The following is a 6,280-nucleotide window of genomic DNA, read 5'->3' on the forward strand; positions in this document are numbered from 1 at the left end:
TAACTCTACACCATCACTAATAACACTAACTCTACACCATCACTAACTCTACACCATTACTAATAACACTAACTCTACACCATCACTAACTCTGCACCATCACTAACTCTACACCATCACTAATAACACTAACTCTACACCATCACTAACTCTACACCATCACTAATAACACTAACTCTACACCATCACTAACTCTACACCATCACTAACTCTACACCATCACTAATATCACTAACTCTACACCATCACTAACTCTACACCATCACTAACTCTACACCATCACTAATAACACTAACTCTACTCCATCACTAACTCTACACCATCACTAATAACACTAACTCTACACCATCATTAATATCACTAACTCTACACCATCACTAACTCTACACCATCACTAACTCTACGCCATCACTAACTCTACACCATCACTAATAACACTAACTCTACACCATCAATAACTCTACATCATCACTAACTACAACAACACTAACTCTACACCATCAATAACTCTACACCATCACTAATAACACTAACTCTACACCATCAATAACTCTACATCATCACTAACTACAACACTAACTCTACACCATCACTAACTCTACGCCATCACTAACTCTACACCATCACTAATAACACTAACTCTACACCATCAATAACTCTACATCATCACTAACTACAACACTAACTCTACACCATCACTAACTACATCACTAACTCTACACCATCAATAACTCTACACCATCACTAACTCTACACCATCACTAATAACACTAACTCTACACCATCACTAATATCACTAACTCTACACCATCACTAACTACATCACTAACTCTACAGCATCACTAATAACACTAACTCTACACCATCACTAATATCACTAACTCTACACCATCACTAACTACATCACTAACTCTACAGCATCACTAATAACACTAACTCTACACCATCACTAACTACATCACTAACTCTACACCATCACTAACTCTACAGCATCACTAATATCACTAACTCTACACCATCACTAACTACATCACTAACTCTACACCATCACTAACTCTACAGCATCACTAATATCACTAACTCTACACCATCACTAACTCTACAGCATCACTAATATCACTAACTCTACACCATCACTAACTCTACACCATCACTAACTCTACAGCATCACTAATATCACTAACTCTACACCATCACTAACTCTACAGCATCACTAATAACACTAACTCTACACCATCACTAACTACATCACTAACTCTACACCATCACTAACTCTACAGCATCACTAATATCACTAACTCTACACCATCACTAACTACATCACTAACTCTACACCATCACTAACTCTACAGCATCACTAATATCACTAACTCTACACCATCACTAACTCTACACCATCACTAATAACACTAACTCTATACCATCACTAACTCTACACCATCACTAACTCTACAGCATCACTAATATCACTAACTCTACACCATCACTAACTACATCACTAACTCTACAGCATCACTAATATCACTAACTCTACACCATCACTAACTACATCACTAACTCTACAGCATCACTAACTCTACACCATCACTAACTCTACAGCATCACTAATATCACTAACTCTACACCATCACTAACTCTACACCATCACTAACTCTACACCATCACTAACTCTACAGCATCACTAATATCACTAACTCTACACCATCACTAACTCTACACCATCACTAATAACACTAACTCTACACCATCACTAACTCTACACCATCACTAATATCACTAACTCTACACCATCACTAACTACATCACTAACTCTACAGCATCAGTAAACACTAAAAATACATTTGGATTTTACACTGGATTTATGTTTGGATTCAAATGATCCAAATATATGAACTTGTATTTTAAATGTAGCTTAAAAGAGATTTGTTTTCAGAAATGTTCAGAAAGTAGGTTTAAATTATTAGCAAGAACAACTGATAGGAACTTATCACCTTTTTGATCTTTGATAATATTAAGACCCTACAGAAGAAATGAAATAAAATAAACAAAAAATAAATAAATAAAATGTATTGTTTATCTTTAAAATCTTTACCTCTCTTAATGTACGTAACCAGTAAAAACTTTTTTACATGAACTGCTACAGTAAATCCTGAGCAGTGTCTCAATCAGCTCTCTATCTAGACATAAAGCAGTGCTTTACACAACCACTAACTGTTTTGGTGACTCCTGCTGTTCTTTTAAGCTTCTGAAAGGAAAACGGAAATAAAGAAATCAAACCAGTTAAACTCTAAACACATGGAAACACGACATAAAAATGACGTGATTAAAGAAAAAAAAGTATCTGGATGAAAAGCTTTCTTAAATATTTCCAGGTTCTGTCGTCGTTTCAAATCTGGAAATTTCCTACTTGAAGCTCTGACACGGAGTCGCAGTTTTAACGGCGGTGGCCATGAAAAAGCCTCCAGCGGTCTGAACTTTGTGGTTGGGCGCATCGTATATTTTTAGTAGAAGTACCAGGCGCACTGCTGAAGACCACAACACAAGAACTGGATGGAAACTCTGCAGCTGAAGGTACTGGTTGATCTTGTTTGGTGGTGGTGTTTTTGTTAGTTCTTCTAACATCTTAATTTGTCCTCCTGCAGAACATTTGCTGAACATTTCCATCTCCTTTTATATCCATGTTCTTCTCTGAAGGTTTTACTGTAAGTTTCTTTTTACTGCATGTCGTTTTTTCAGCCTCATAATATTCTGGGTAAGAAGCTGCTTCACCTCACTGAAGCTCCAGCCAGACTGAGGTAGAGTTTTATTTTGCTGAGGAAATGGTGGTGAGTTATAGATTCATTTAGAATTTTAATTAAAAACGACAGCATTATGTACACAAATGCTGATGCATGTTCAGATGATGCTCTTCTACTGAGGTCAAATTCTTGGAACAGTCATGAAAGATCGACTGTTGTATCTCCATCCATTTAAAATAAACAGCAGATTGACTGAATTTCATTCATTCTCTCTCACTCACTCATCTTCTACCACTTATCCGAACTACCTCGGGTCACGGGGAGCCTGTGCCTATCTCAGGCGTCATCGGGCATCAAGGCAGGATACACCATGGACGGAGTGCCAACCCATCACAGGGCGCACACACACACACACTCTCATTCACTCACACAATCACACACTACGGACAATTTTCCAGAGATGCCAATCAACCTACCATGCATGTCTTTGGACCGGGGGAGGAAACCGGAGTACCCAGAGGAAACCCCCGAGGCACGGGGAGAACATGCAAACTCCACACACACAAGGTGGAGGCGGGAATCAAACCCCGACCCTGGAGGTGTGAGGAGAACGTGTTAACCACTAAGCCACCGTGACCCCCCTTGACTGATTTTATACCTTGTAATTTGTTAACCATAGGTCACTACTAAACCTTTCACTAATACTAACTCTATACTACTACTAACCCTAGACTAATTCTAACCAGAGGCCACACCTGAACTTGCCACACCTGGGATTCCCAACTTTCTGGGAAAAACAACCCCATGTAATCATTATAAATTCTCTGTGACCTCAAACATTAATCACTCTACATTTTGTTTATAACTTAGGATTACTGTAATATTTGGAACATTTTACTTTATCAGTTATAAACAACGTCACACAAGTCACTAAGAACCTAAGAGTCGTTTACTTTGATCATGTTCCAGCTGCAAGCGAAATGTAAGAAGTGTGTAAAGTTCAGTGAAGTTCATCATCACTCTCACAGGACACTTTAGTTCCTCCTCGTTGTTCACCAGCACGAGTGTAAATCCATATTCAGTACGAAAAAGACTTCAGTCCTGTTCTGAGTTTGTTTTCTTCACTTGTTTCAGTTAATCTGGGCTTATTTCATAAAAAATATAGTTTCATAGTTTGTAATAATATTTTTTATTTAAAATAAATAAATAATAAAACACAAGAGGAGGTTATGTGTTTCTCTCACAAGCCCATAAATCAGGTGACCGCTGGTCTGGGAACTGCCCTGGATCAACCTTAACTGTAGCTCAACTGACCCTGAGCAACTCAAATCTGTAAACTGGGACAATCCTGCCTGACACACACTTACACACACTCACACACACACACACACTCAAACACACACACACTCACACACACTCACACACACACACACACACACACACTCAAACACACTCACACATACGCACACACTCACTCACACACTCACACACACACTCACTCACACACACACACACACTCACACACACACACACACACACACACTCACACACACACACACACACACTCACACACACACACACACACACACACACACACACACACACACACACACACACACACACACGCACACACACACGCACACACACACACACCAGAAGCAGCCCATGTGTTCAGCAGACTGGTGTTTTGGGCAGTAAAATCTCTTTAATCCTCTCACTGTGGGAAAAAGGGACAAATAGCTTCAAAGACACACTCAGACAGGAACAAAGCTGAAAATACACATCTAAACACCACATAAATAAACACTACATTGTGCGTAAATAAACCTCAATGCACACACACACAAGTAAAAAGTAAAAGTCACATAAATAATGAGAAGCGTGTGCATTAGACGAGCAGCACGGCGGCGGACGGCTTGGCCATTGATCGCCTCATTAATGTCTGAGTGCAACAGAGCAGCTTTACCAAGACAAACCGCCACACACTCATTCAGGATAATTTACACACCACTTACAGCTCTGAGATACGGATAAATCTGAACAAATTCCTGCACAATACGCTTTCGCAAAGATGACAAACACGCGCAAATGCCATTATCATCGATTGGGGGCTTTTATTACAAACTTCCTGTGGAGAACGATTCCGAAGGAATAAATAAATGTAGGAATAGTCGTTTCAGTCTGAATTTACACACACACACACACACACACACACACACACAGAGGTATTTGTTAGCAGGAGAAAGCTTTGTCATGGCTAAAGAAAGAGCTGTGATGGAGAGATCCGTGTTCCAATATTTCCTCCTCCCCTTGGCTCAGTCCCTTTCACCTCATCCACTGATCCATGACTTTATCAGCTCGACTGCTGGATGAGGGATCAAGATAACAGATTATCCGTAAGGCACTACATAAATTTCACTAGTGTTTATTTCATTTTAAATAGAGTTCTTTAAATTTAGATGAAGCTAGAGGTGGATTTAGAGGTACAGTAGATGAAGCTGAAGCAGCATAACGGCATCAATTTACTCATTCATTCATCTTCTACCGCTTATCCGAACTACCTCGGGTCACGGGGAGCCTGTGCCTATCTCAGGTGTCATCGGGCATCAAGGCAGGATACACCCTGGACGGAGTGCCAACCCATTGCAGGGCACACACACACACACACACACTCTCATTCACTCATGCACTCACACACTAGGGACAATTTTCCAGAGATGCCAATCAACCTACCATGCATGTCTTTGGACCGGGGGAGGAAACCGGAGTACCCGGAGGAAACCCCCGAGACACGGGGAGACCATGTAAACTCCACACACACAAGGTGGAGGCGGGAATCGAACCCCCAACCCTGGAGGTGTGAGGTGAACGTGCTAACCACTAAGACACCGTGACCCCCATAATTATTACTAATAATTATTCTTTTCAACATTTTTAATTGTAAGATCATTTAGAATTATTTATATAACTAATTAATAATCAAAAGTTATTTATAATGATATTGCTTATGTGTTAATTGTAAGTAATTATGTGTGTGTGTATATAACGTTACTTATTAACATTTGGTCCAGTAAATGAGGAAACCAGAGAATAAAAGCGGTATAGCTAGGTGCTACGCTAGGCTAGGCATAATGAAAATGACAGGAACAATAAATAAGTACAATATTACCCATAATGCACCATGAGCAAATAGTTAGTTTACAAATGAACGAATGAAAGCTCTGTTATCTGAAACAAAGGCTAAAAGTCACATTTCTAAAAAAAAAAAGAGTCTAATTTCACACCCTAGCTGCTAGTTAGCTGATTCGCTAGCTGTTTTTTTACACTGTGTAACTCCTAAATATCATGTTTTCTTTTTGTATTGTTCCTCACCAGCTGTAATGAATAACAATAAGAACTCCTGTAATAAGTATTTGGGACACAGCCATGTCTTTTTTTTTTAAGAGTGGATAAGAGCAGTGTGTAAGAAGGGTATTAGCATCTGGTGTTTGTGTGGTGCAGCGTTTTTCAACCAGGGAATGTGAAGCAGAGCTGAAGCTGCA

This window comes from Tachysurus vachellii, chromosome 11, assembly GCF_030014155.1.
Source record: "Tachysurus vachellii isolate PV-2020 chromosome 11, HZAU_Pvac_v1, whole genome shotgun sequence".
In the NCBI taxonomy this organism is placed as follows: Eukaryota; Metazoa; Chordata; class Actinopteri; order Siluriformes; family Bagridae; genus Tachysurus; species Tachysurus vachellii.